At 39.5% G+C, this 13175-nt stretch overlaps 1 long non-coding RNA gene across 2 annotated transcripts in view; it reads right to left on the bottom strand.

The window, feature by feature from the left end:
- The window catches only part of LOC138146933 (uncharacterized), a 164354-nt gene that overhangs the window by 16319 nt on the left and 134860 nt on the right, over positions 1–13175 (bottom strand). For both annotated transcript variants that reach the window (XR_011164649.1, XR_011164648.1), the window contains one exon: positions 10187–10286. This is a non-coding gene — a long non-coding RNA (uncharacterized lncRNA). The remainder of the gene's footprint in view (positions 1–10186; positions 10287–13175) is intronic.

Below are 13175 nucleotides of genomic sequence, written 5' to 3'. Positions count from 1 at the left end.
CTGCCTCTGGGTGAGGAAATAATTCTGTCTACCAATACAGTTTGGCAATTTACAACTTTAGGGAGCTGTTTAGAGCATTGTGACTTGCCCAGCATCACATGGGCAGTATGTGTTCGGAGGCAAGGTTTGATCCCAGGTCCTCTTAGATTTGAGCCTGTCTTCTTATGTAGCTATGCTGCCTTATTCATACATACATACATATACATAGTATCCCAAAAGCCGTAGTGTAGTTTTAAGCTATTTATTTTTATATATTATGTGTATATACAATATATACATGCATACACACATACATAGATTTTTGTTCATCCTTTATTCTCAAAGAGGACCAATGATAATCAGTAGTATGATGTCTTGACTTACAAATGAATTGGATTTAAGTGAGGCAGGGCTGTGCAAAGTCATCAGTCTCAATCTGTCCTCCAGTGTTACTCCAGTGGACTCCAGTGAGTCCAATGGCAAGACACAGGTCAGGATGACTGATGATGGCCCCAGATGTAGCAGGAGACCTTGCAGGGCCTTAGCTTAAAAGCTAAGCCTTTAGCTTAAAAAGCCTTTAGCTTAAAAGCTAAGGTCTTTCTTAGGTCTTAGTTTGTCTCAGGCAACATCCATTCAGTGAATAAAGGTTAGGCAAGAATTGAGGCAAAAGGTGGCTTAGTTTGCCTTCAAAAAAGAATCAGTCTGGGAGATGTTATAGGAATGTAAATTTTTAAGATCTTCCCTGCCCCTAGGCTTAAATGCACCTGCAGCCTGTGGTAGGAGTCTTGTTTTTCAGGAGATACTTTGTGATTGGGCAGTGGATCAAGAGAATTGTTATATAGCCTGGAGAAGGCTATATAATCCCTGATGTGAGGCATTGTTTTGGGGCTCACTTTGAGAAGTGTTGTGTGATTTGACCAGACAAGACTCTGGGCAGACTCTGGGCAGCCTTTGAGAGCCCCCTGGCTTTGAAAAACCCAGATGTTCATGCTTCTCTCTCTGGTAACTGACTAGGTATAGATGTAATGGTTGGATAGTTGGAGGCCTGTCTGCTTGAAATGTTTCTGTTTGCTTGTAACCTCTGTATACTCTGAAGTTCGGGGTGCTAACTTTTTTCCCTGAACTAGGTAAATGATATGTTTGGTTGATTAAAGCAAGATTGTTAACTGTGATAGTAATGGCAATTAAAGATTCCCCTGTATTGGCTTGGTTTTCAAATTGATTGTATTAAAACCCAGGGTTTGTTAATCCCACCTGTGGGATGGGCTTGTTGATGTGAAAAGAAAGTCCTGAAGTGGGAGGAGCTGGTGATGTAGATTTGGAGAGACAAGAGAGAGGCGGAAGTTCTTTTTGGAAGCAGCACCTCGTGGAGAGGGAGAGACTAAGAGATTGCTGGTGGCCGCTTTTAATTGCCCTGGACTTTTGAGACCTGCCCCCTGAGCTGCCAAGGACTGAGGAGACATGGCTGTTTTGCTGGTACTTTGTCTGTCTGTTTTGATGTTATTTTGCCAGATTTGTCCACTGGTGAAAGACTGTCCTGTTGAAGAAGTCCTGGAACCTGGCATTTGGTTAAGAAGGCCTGAGACTGTCCTGCAGACAGAGAGTGAATACTGTCCACTGGTGAGGGACAGTACTGAGAGTGAATACTGTCCACTGGTGAGGGACAGTACTGTTGTTGCAGGGGTCTGGAGACTGTCCGGCAGACAGAATGAATACTGTCCACTGGTGAAGGACAGTGCTGTTGTTGCAGGGGTCTGGGAGCCTTTCTGTTGGTTCAGAAGCCCTGAAGAAGGATTTTCTTGTTGTATGTTTACAGAAATCCTGGGAGAGGGCTTTGCTAATGTGTTCAGGGGTTCTAGGACTGTTCTACAGACAGAGGATAAATTCATGAAGGGACTGGCAATGTATCTTATGGCCTTGCTAAGCCTTGTCTCTCCAGGAACTAAGATTGCTGAGAACTTGCCTCGTGTCAAGATGAAGAAAAGACCTCCATTTGGGTATTAAGTGCTGTGTTTAAACTTGATGTAACTCTGGGGTAGATTCAATTGTGATCCAGGGGTGGGGAACTTTTGACCTTTTTGTGTTCTATGGTTGAGCAAATGAATGTATTTTACTTATGTTTGGAAACTAATCTCCATTTGAGAAGAGGGGCTTTGTGGTGGACTTAATTAAGGTATAGCCTAGGGGTGGAGAAGTATTTGGAACAGAGACTTTGTAATTGATTGAATGATTGGAAAATCCTGGGGTGGGGTAGGCCTTGGAGATGATTTAATCACACTTAGTAAATGCTGTATTTTGAATGATGTCATGTTTTGATCTTCTCTGTTCTGGGTTTGTTACTGAATAAAATAGAGAGCACCTATGCTGGTATTTTGAACCTGGGAAGTTGCCTTTGCTTGGTATTACATTACATTAACCCATTTTGAGTTACTTTCCTTCCAAAAAGTAGATCGAAGAACCTGTGTTGGCAGCCACCCTGGAGATGCTGGGGTGCTTGCTGCTACAGGAGAAGACCCAAAGCATTTCTGGCCAGAACAAAAATAATTTCTATTTACATTCACTTGAGCTATCAAAACCCAAACAATGAGCAAGGGAAGCTTGGACTGGGACCTATCATTGGCCAATCAGTGAGAAACAGAGTAATTGGGTTTAAAGGGTATTCAAATAGTTCCATTTGAATCCCAATGGATTTTATCAAAGTCTGGTTTTCCAGAGCTACATACGTAGATAATGCATTTGTGTAGATATATGTATACACACATATACATATATATGTGTGTGTGTGTGTGTGTGTGTATATATACACACACATTTATGTGGGTGATGCATGTATATATCCACTATATATTCATTGATCTATATGTATATATGCACATACAACACATCTACAAATACCCATGTAATAAATCTATAAAACTAAAATTTTAGTTTGTGACATTCATTGTCCCATGTGACTCATCTTACTAGCTAGAGGAACAAGTTTTATCAAAAGGTAAGGCAGTCGGTGGTGATGGTACAGTAAAGAAGAGATGTGTGTTTTTGTTTGGTTGGGCAGGATTTTACTGTATCTTTGTTTTTAATATTTGATCTTTTCCCACAAATGTATGTATATAGCACTGAGACATCTATTACCTGTTTCTCAAACATCATCAAAAGCCCCATGGGCAGCAGAATATAATGCAATGTGCCAGCATGACAAGTGTGAAGTGTGTCAAGTCAGGGAATGCCATAAATCCTCTATTCAATTCTCAAAGTATATGATGCACAAACATCCATTCATCTTGCTCACTCTAGCTCCCACCATTTACAAAGAAGCCTTTTGATAGGCTAGTAAGAGTTCCTTTTGTGCTTAGCTCCTGGGGGCAAGGCTCATTAGCCATTTGGCCATCTTTAAAATCATTACCTCCAAACACAGAAGGAAAATAAAGACCTGCGGTAGTACACCAGGTCTTACTGTGTCATTTATCAAAAACTGGCACCAGTTAGGAATGACACAGGGCAGCAAGTCCAGAAGCATCTAGAACAAACAAGAATGATTCGTCACAGGAGACAGGGGGAAAACATATTCTGATCCATCCACATATCAATTACAAGAATCTAGGAAAATTAGCATTGGTCTATATGCCTAAGGCTTGGGAAAAAAAAATCAGACTTGCCCTCAAGGAAACTGGGTAATGGACAAAATGGAAACCCAACCTGCCTGAAAGAAATTAAATGTGTTATATTCTTACTTTCCTCTTAGTGTCTCTTTGGTTTTCTTTTCAACAGGATCTGTGTTTATGAAGGAACTCAGCATTGTCTACTACACTGTTCATATGGTGAGAAAGTGAATAGAAATGGTAAGTGATACATGGGGCCCACAGCAAAAAAAGATAAGTTTGGAGCAGTTGAGCTAAGTTTGCAATTGACCATGAGTATGATCCTCTGATGCTTCATTGTGCTGCAGAAAAGACCCAGGTTTTCAAAGACTATGCCAATAGAACATAAGCTCTGGAAGGTGGTACTAAGGTAGAAGGGTCTTATTTATGGACATGTGCCCTTTGTCCCACTTTAATTCTAAGAGGCTCATCACCAACTTAGGGACAGAGGGAAGATTTATTTCAAGCACAAAACTCTTAAAGAATAATGATAATAACTAATATTCAAATAGCTCTTTAATGTTTTCAAAGGAATGTTTGATCTTCACAGTAATTTTATGAAATTTCTTTTACAGACAAGGAAACTGAAGGTGTTGCCCTGGAGCTAGGTGATGCAATGGACAGAGAGTTGCAGGAAATTCTGAGTTCAAGTCTGGCCTCAGAGAGACCTCCCTCTCTTAGCCTCAGTTTCTTCATCAGTAAAACAAGGGTAATAATAGTACCTACCTCCCAGCATTGTGAGGATAAAATTAGATAATATTTATAAAGCTTTTGGCAAACAAAGTGGTAGAGAAATGCAAGGTGTTGTTGTTATGTCAAAGGAGGAAATGTCCACACTGATGAAATTACAGATCCTTGTAGAATTTAAATTTGTAAGCCAAATAGAATTTTCATAAATCTAATGAATTTTCAAAATATCATCCAAGGCTGAGTCTCCTAAATGAATTCCTGCTCTTACTAGCTATCAATCATTCTTAAATTTGGTGAAGCCATGCTAAGCCAAGTTCAACAGAGAGGCAAGATTCATTACCTCTAAAAGAGAAAATCTCTAATTCCTATGCCATGCCATTTTTTTAATGACAATTCCACGGTTTATAGAAGATCATTAAAATAAGAGTGTGATACTCAGGGTCAATGACCAATGTGGGACATCAGGAGAAGACGGACAGAAATAAATGTTTATGTAACACCTACTATGTAACAGGCACTGAGTTAAGGCCCTTTTTTCTTTTGCCTTCATTCTTCTTTTCTTCCTCTCTCTCTCTTTCTTTCTTCCTTCCTTCCATCCTTTCTCTCTTTCTTTCCCTCTCTCTTTTTTTCAAATATTATCTCATTTGATACTCACAACAATCTTGTGAGATAGGTGCTATTATTATCCCCATTAACTGAAGCAAATAAATGTTAAGTGACTATAGCAGCAAGCACCCCAGCGTTCCCAGAGTGGCTGCTAGCAATACAGGTTCTTGGATCTGCTTTGATAAAGGAAAGCAACTCAAAATGGGTTAACAAACTTACTTTAATCAGTCAGACATATATCATTTACCTTGTTCAGGGGAAAAAGGTCAGCACCCCGAACTTCAAATTATACAGGCAGAATTATCAAGACAGAAACAGATCAAGTAGACACATTTCCAAACTGTCCAACCATTACATCCATACCAAATCAGCATCTGGGTTTTTCAAAGCCGGGGGGGTCCTGGACAACGGCTTCCCAGAATACAGATCAAATCACAGAACATTTCTCAAAGTGAGCCCCCAAAACAAAGCCTCACATCAGGGCTTATATAGCCTTCTCCTGGCTCAGAGAATGTAACAACCTTATTGACTCACTGGCCAATCAGGAAGTATCTACTGAAAAACAAGCCTCCCACCCCAGCCTTCAGATGCACTTTAGCCTAGGGGCAGGGAAGATCTTCCAAATTTGCATTCCCATTACAGTGACTTGTCCAAGGTCACAGAGGTAGTAAGTATCTAAGAATAGATTTGAACTCAAGTCTTCCTGATTCCAGCCTAGTGCTCTATACAATGTACCACTAACTGACTCATCAGGTAACTAACAGTTATTTTGTTGTTATTCAGTCATTGCAGTCATGTCTGATTCTTTCTGATCCCATTTGGAGTCTTCTTGGCAAAGATATTGGACTGGTTTTCTATTTCCTTCTCTACCTCATTTTACAAATGAAGAAATTGAGGTAAACAAGGTTAAGTGACTTGAGCTATTAAGTATCTGAGGCTATATTTGAACTCAGGTCTTCCTGATTCTAGGTCTAGCACTCTATCCATTGTACTACTTAGCTGTCCCAAATATGAACTTTTCAACATCTTGGGAGTATACAGAAGTCTAAGTCATTCTCTGCCTTTTATCAAGTTGCTTAAAATCTATCTTGGGAGAAGTTATTAATCTATTTGAGAGTGCAAACATACATTATGATAATCAACAATATAATCATAGTAAACATTCTCATCAGACACTCTTAAGTAATATGCTATGTGATATTCAGGAGGGATTCTTGGGGGTTTCACATTAACTAGTTCCTTTCAGTTCTTATTATAAGTACTTTCACATGAGGATTTGCATACTAAAAAAAAAACAGGTAACGGCTATTATAGACTGTGTACCATAAGAATTCTGAGGAGAACAGCGAAGGCCCAAATAATCAAGGAAAGCTTCTTGGAGAAGGTGGTACCTTGAAGTATGGATGTGATTTGTATAGGCCTGGGACAAAGGGAGGGTATGCCCAGAAGAAGGACAGCATGAACAAAAGCACCAAAATAGGAATGAGAATGACTAGTGAGATCATGAAGAAAGTGCCCAGTGAAATAGAATTTCAGAGCAAAAAAATGGGGAATCCATATAGTTTAATGTCATGGAAGAGGTTTTGAATGTTTGATCAAAAGACACTATGAATGTTGTATCCTATATGGCAGAAGAAACTTCCTTTTCCTATTTAAACAGCATGACTTTAAGCAATTGTGACATGAAAGAAATTACATATCAATGCTTTAGCTCAGGCAGTTAGGAAGTACATATCTACTAATTTTCCTTCTTCCTTCTATCCATCTGAATATATCTTAATTAGTCTTTAAATTATATATTCTTTGTCTTATGTATTATGAAATTATTCTTGGCATTGTGTACTATGAAAAGAAAATGCATTCTTTTTATATTGTGAATCACAAAACTGTGAGTGTATATTGCGTTGCTTACCCTATCGGAGCTAAGAAACCTGTGACCTCCAGGTCACATGTTACCCCACCCCTGCCTGAGTTTGGTGCGGCTTACCCTGGCCACCAGTATCGCTAGATATAGGTCTACTATAGAAACCTGAAACAAAAAAAGCCAGAGAGGTTTTCGGAGAACAAAGTGTCTATCTCCAGATAGAAGTCAGCAAGTCAGTTGTTAAAGTAATCTTTCATACTTCTCTAGAGTATGTTAAAGTAATCTTTCATACTTTCCCATTCCATGAATTAAAACCTGACTTCAGGTGAATTGAATAGGACTCCTTCCTTTTCTTTTATTATACCTCACAATGTATCCTAAACACTGCTGAAACGTGAATGTAATATTTCTTTTTATTCAAAGCACAGACTCTTGGGGTTGAAAGAGGCCTTAGAGAGACTATCTATCCCAAGCTGCTCATTTTATAGATGAGGAAAGTTCAGAATTATCTAGTAAATTAGTGGCTGAACTTACATTTATGTAGCTTTTTATGGTTTGAAAAGCATTTAACATCCTCTTTTAAAATTCTCAACAATCCTGTGAGGTACTGGTATTATTACTGGCATTTTACAGATAAGTAGAAGGGGCTCAAAGAGATTAAGTGAGTGACCTATGCTTACAGAGCTAAGTCTCAGGGGGTGGGATTTGAACCCAGGTTTCTTCTTACCCCAAGCCAACACTCTTTACACTGTACCAAACTGCTTTCCTCATTCATGTCTCTAGGAAAGCACAAAAGACATAACATGACTCCACTAAGTGAATGCCAAAGCTGAATCACAGTGCATTATTAATCATGTATTTGAGGGTCATTTTTAAAAGTCTCGATGGATTAATTAAAATATAGATTTAGGAAGCTGTAGAAGAGACTCCTTTGGGAGACCCCTATTTTTATATGTATTTAGGAGTCTTACGATGACATACTTCTTCCTAAACAGATCAGAGTCAGTTAGCATTTTGAGCTGCTGTGACCAGTGGTAAAGTAAAAGTTCCATAGCTCACATCTCACTGGTACAATTGACTATGATGGCTCCTTTGGAACAGTTACAATATGTTATATCAATGAAGCTGTCACTCCTACTCATGACATCCACAGACTCAGCAATCCTCCTATGGGGGAGGAAGGGGGTGGGAATGTGTGCTGTCCCAGGACGGTGGTCACCTGAGGGTAAGAAATGATCAATCATCCCTTGCCAAGTTCCATCTGTGATTTGTTCTTCTTCAACTCTACATCATGCACCATTGGAAAAGAGCTTCACTTTCAAAGCAGAAACCCTTTGGGTGTGTGTAGACTGTGGGTAACCAAGCCCAAACTTGCTAAGTCACCTTCGTCTGCCTCACTGGTTCCACTTGCCATTTTCCAGCCAGCTGCCTCCTTGCAATTGTTTGGAAGGGAACCTGTCTCTTGGAACAAATAGAATTCTAGCTGTCTTCAGCAAATTTTAATGGCCAAGTTATAAACCAGGGGGGAAAGTGGGAGTTCATAATGGAGATGACGACAGAGCCTGAGCCAGTGTCACTAATGGCCCTATTATATTATGCAAGACCAATGAAATGGCCCTTTATCAGAAAAGGCTTTGGATCTCATTGTATACTAATCATCTGCTTCCAACAGGCAGGGCTAGGAGGGAATAAAGTGACTGATGAGTCATAATGCACCATCAATATCAAATTCTATAACCTTGTCTTCCAGATTCGTCAGGAATTGAGTAAAAGAGAAAAGACCTGTTACGTTTAATACTAAACTGATGAGACATTTGTATTTATGTGGCAAGAAGCTCCATCTGCCAGCCAAGCCGCTGTCTTCTTTAAGTAAAAGCTTCGCGTCAGCTATTCTGTTTACTCAATCTCTGACTGCTTTCTGGTCTTACTTGTTTCGCTATATATTTATATTGAAAGACTACATTCTCAGCAGCTTTTAGTCCCTTAAATGCATTTCATGAGGAGACCAAGTCCAATCACTGTTACTTAATTAACACAATTGTGAAGACTTCAATCTAGCTACACAATAGCTTTCCTGACCTTGCAGAAGGAGGCAAGACTTCATTATTGAGTATATTGTTTCCTATAAACATATAAAACCCCTACAATAACAATCCCATCAGCCGAAATGAAGTTATCTGAGAACAGAATTAAACTCTAAATGACCCTTTGCTCTACTCCATAGCCCCCTATTAATAATTTCTAATCTAATCAGTGTGGATAAATGCACTAAGGCTGCCCATGCCAGGCACCGGGCCAGCACAGCCCATTGCCGTCCATCTGATTCATTCCCAGGCAGTGCTTTTCTGGAGAAGACACAGCCCTTGCTGAGAGGCCACTGGCTGATTTCCTCTTTTGTTATCTTTTAGTGGCAAAGTCATGTCCTTGTAACTGATAGACACATTTCTTTGTAAATAACCCTGGAGTGACTGATAGAGCTTTTGCCAGACAAAGCCGGCAAATAGCAAGGCATTACTCATGCCAAGCTGGAGAGCACTGTGTCACGGCTGACAAATTTATGGTAGATATGAGCTCACCTCTTGCACAAATATATACTTTCCCGGCAAATTCATCACATGTTTTAATGGCCCCATACTGCATTTGTCAGCTGTCTGTCCCTGCGCATTGTTGCCTTTGGTTTCCTGTCAAGGATTGTTTGTTGAAATCATCTCACAGCCCCATTCTTCAGCAGCTAGACCCGAGAAAGATCAATGATGACACATATATTGATAATATTTTACATTCAACTATTTGGCCGATAAATCATTTTAACAATGCTGATATGTTTATTGAGTGTCTGCCGGCATCACAATTATATGGAAAGTGATGTCAGCTTAAATCTTTGCTTTGTTGGCCTGGATTTTATTCCTTTCTTTTCAGTTTTCCATAATTAAAACGTACCAGGGCTCATATTCACCTCCTTCTTCCAAAAAGGAGAACATTAGACACCTCCATGTGGAGTGACCTTGCACCTTCTTGCTTGGCTATAACACACACACGCACACGCACACACACACACACACACACACACAATAAAGCCATATTTGAAAATCATGGCCATTAGCTTTGGAAAACAGGAAGCTTCCCAGTACCCATAATTCCATGGGTTCCATCTGTGCATATCAGATTTCCACCCTTGATGTTAAGTCCTCTGACCATTATTAGGGCATTTACCCCTGTGAAGGTCTGCTGCAGAGTTTAATAAAGTCACACAACCACAAAGTTTCAAAGGAAACTTTTGGATTCTCAAATCCCTCAACGCTTAACTTCCTCTCCAGGAGGTGCCATTTGAAATAAGTTGAAGAGGTTGTGTGAGGAAATGAAAAGAGAGGCATACTTTTTACCTCAGTAGGGAAAGGTGCACTTTTACCTTGACTGTGCAGTATTATTCCTCATTCAAGATTATCTTTCCTCATCTTGAAGCTCAAGTCACACACTGAGGTTGTGTCTCCAGGATAGCAAAAGTCCAGCTGAAACGGGAAAAATCTAGTTACTTAGACGTTTTATCTACCTGACACCAAATAACTCTTGCTTCAGAAACACTTGAATGTTTTGGCGTCTTATAGAGACAGGTACAATGTGGTTCGTCCAAGAGTTGGCTCACTGTATTTTTCCCTTTGCTGAAATTTCTTTGGAAGAAGCAGAATGAATGACAAACAGCACAAATGTATTGGGACTAGCCCAGGGGCAATAAAACTCAGTACCCAAGAGGCAAGTGGAAATTGGACCCTTTTTTTCTGAACGAGCTGGAGTTCTTAACCTGTGGTCCCAGATTTTATTTTGGTTTTTGCTTAATTCAAATAGATGATAGGTAGATAGAGAGATAAATTGTTTTTCAATATTTTTTTTTGTCATTTTATGTATTTAAAAACATTATTCTGAGAAAAGGTTCATAAGCTTCACCAGACTTCCAAAGAAGACTGTGAGAGAAAAGGCACAACAGTGGCCAGCACCCTGGTCACCTGACTCCACAGGAATTTGCCCCATCTGCTTTGTGAAGATTGACCCAGAACACAATGTCTACTTTTAAAAAAAGCAACTGAAAGTGAAAGTCCATAGACTTTACAAACTGTATTTAGTTACTCCTGTAGCTGCTAGTTGGCATGTAGAAAAATCAGTATTTGGTGCAAACGTGAATGGGTCAGTATCTTCCCCAAATCCCAGCTGCTGGTCCACTATCACTCCAGTTCCTAAAACTGCATTCAGCATTAACAAGAACATATTAGCACATACCTTTACGCATATTTCAATGAAGATAATTTTTCCGTGAAGAAGGGTCGGGAGGTAGTGTCAATAATGCAAAAAGAGCATCAATAAAACTTGTTTTTAATGTACAGAAGAAATAAAGTACAAAAATCCACAGGTTCTCCTTCAATCTTGTTCTTTGCATATTGACATGTTTGTGCTTATTGATGTACTTGTTCAATGAAAGACTTACCAAGTATGTCCTCAGATACCAGTACTTCACATTGTGTGTGTTATGGACCTGACTATCTGAGGTACCTGCAAAACTTTTAAGAATGCAAATGAGTAATTGGAACCAGTTTTGGTTCCCCTTCCATTGAAGAAGATTCACTCTTTTGAAAATCTATGAGATTCCCAGAATGATGAGAAAGATACCAAGTGGGCAGAGCACAAGGCCCTGGAATCATGACGAGTTTATATCCAGCCTCAGCTATTTATTCTCTGTATGATCCTGGGCAAGTCAATGAATCTCAGTTTCCCACCCTATAAATTGGGGACAAAAATAGTACCTACTATACAGAGTTGTTGTGGGGATCAAAGGAGATAATATTCAAAAGTTCTTTGCAAACTTTAAAATGTCATATAAATATAATATATATATGCATGTATATATGTATATGTATGTTTATGTGTAGATAATATACAATAAAATAAATAGCATTCTTTAAAAAATATAATTTTGTAAGATCAAATCCTCTCTTTTATACACACTGTGATTCTAGACAAATTTAACCTTTCAGTGCTCCAGGAAACTCTCTAAATCTTTAAATTGTGGGTATTGATTGGTGGAGGGAGTTCCCTCACTTGGGAGTTGCCTATGCCACTGAAATGAAGAAGGTGGAAAAGGAAGAGGAAGAAGCGGAAAAGGAAAAGGAAGAAGAAGGAGGGGGGGAAGAAGAGGAGGAAAGAAAGAAGAAGAAGAAGAAGGGGAAAGGGTAGGGGAAGGAAGGGAGAGGAGATGAGAAAGAGGAAAAGACAACTTCTTGTCTTATACTCTTGATCTCTTCCCTTCTGATCTCCTCTGGGAATTTTCTACTTTGCTTATTCCTTTTCTTCTTATTTTCAGCTTCCTGTTGCCCGCTTGTTATCTCCTTCCCCACAGCATACATACATACTGAGGTCTCCTCATCCTTGATTTTAATTTTTTTACTCAACCTTGACATCTTTTAAAACTGTTGTTCAATATCTCTTGATCCTTTTGCAGTCAAATTCCTGAAGAGGAGGGGACTAGAGGAGAGAAGAAAAAGTCTTCAATATTTACTATGGGGTGATGGTGGTGATAGAATGTCAATAAGAAAAGAATAAAAGGAGGACCATGTAGTAGTGAGGATTCAGCTGAGAATAGATAACGTGAATTTGTAGTGGACTCAGTCAATTTGGTTGTGTGACTTCCTCCATTAATCTTTAACAACACATTAATAGGAGCAGAGGTACACATAGTGGGGATTTGTTTTCTTTCCAAAAACTAGTGAGGAAATGGTTGAGACAATAGGCAGAACAGGTCAGAAAACAGGACTTGTTAGGATGTCCTAAAGGGACATAAATGCACTCATGCCAATCCTTTGCCTTATACCACAATGGCCAATGTTCTAAAACAAAAAGAGCTCCAAACACAGTCCTTGACAGAGGCTAGATTTGGGACACTTACCCCTAAGTACTGATTGATGAAGGCTCTCCTCTCTTGCTTCCAGTTGGGTGAGAGGCCCATCCACTCCCATGGCTCATACTCCACAAACTGCCCAAGGTCACACAGAAAGTGGCAGAGTGGGTTTGAACCCAGACCTTCTGACTAAAAATCCAGTGCTTTAACTTGTTTTTGTTTACTTGTTGTTGTTTTTTTTCTGTCTCCTCTGTCTTAAAAATGAGACATTTTTATCTTTCCAGGACAGTGTGGTCAAGGAACCAGACCAAATGATCTTTTAATATCTCTTCCAGCCTTAGGAGTCAACAAACGTTTCTCATAGAGATATGCTCAGGTAAATAAATGAAATTCATGTTTCAGCCTGTGGGAAAAACCCTGTCTGCAGTGGTCATTTCAGTTCCTTTGAGATAATTCATTTGTTTGCGGAACACCTTGATAAGACCCACAGTTCTGAAAAGGGTAATTTGTGGGA

The sequence above is a fragment of the Petaurus breviceps genome, unplaced genomic scaffold, assembly GCF_028583685.1.
Source record: "Petaurus breviceps papuanus isolate PSGF00001 unplaced genomic scaffold, PetGlider_PUasm1.0 90775, whole genome shotgun sequence".
Classification (NCBI taxonomy): Eukaryota; Metazoa; Chordata; class Mammalia; order Diprotodontia; family Petauridae; genus Petaurus; species Petaurus breviceps.
This window is presented reverse-complemented; position numbering and strand designations above follow the sequence as displayed.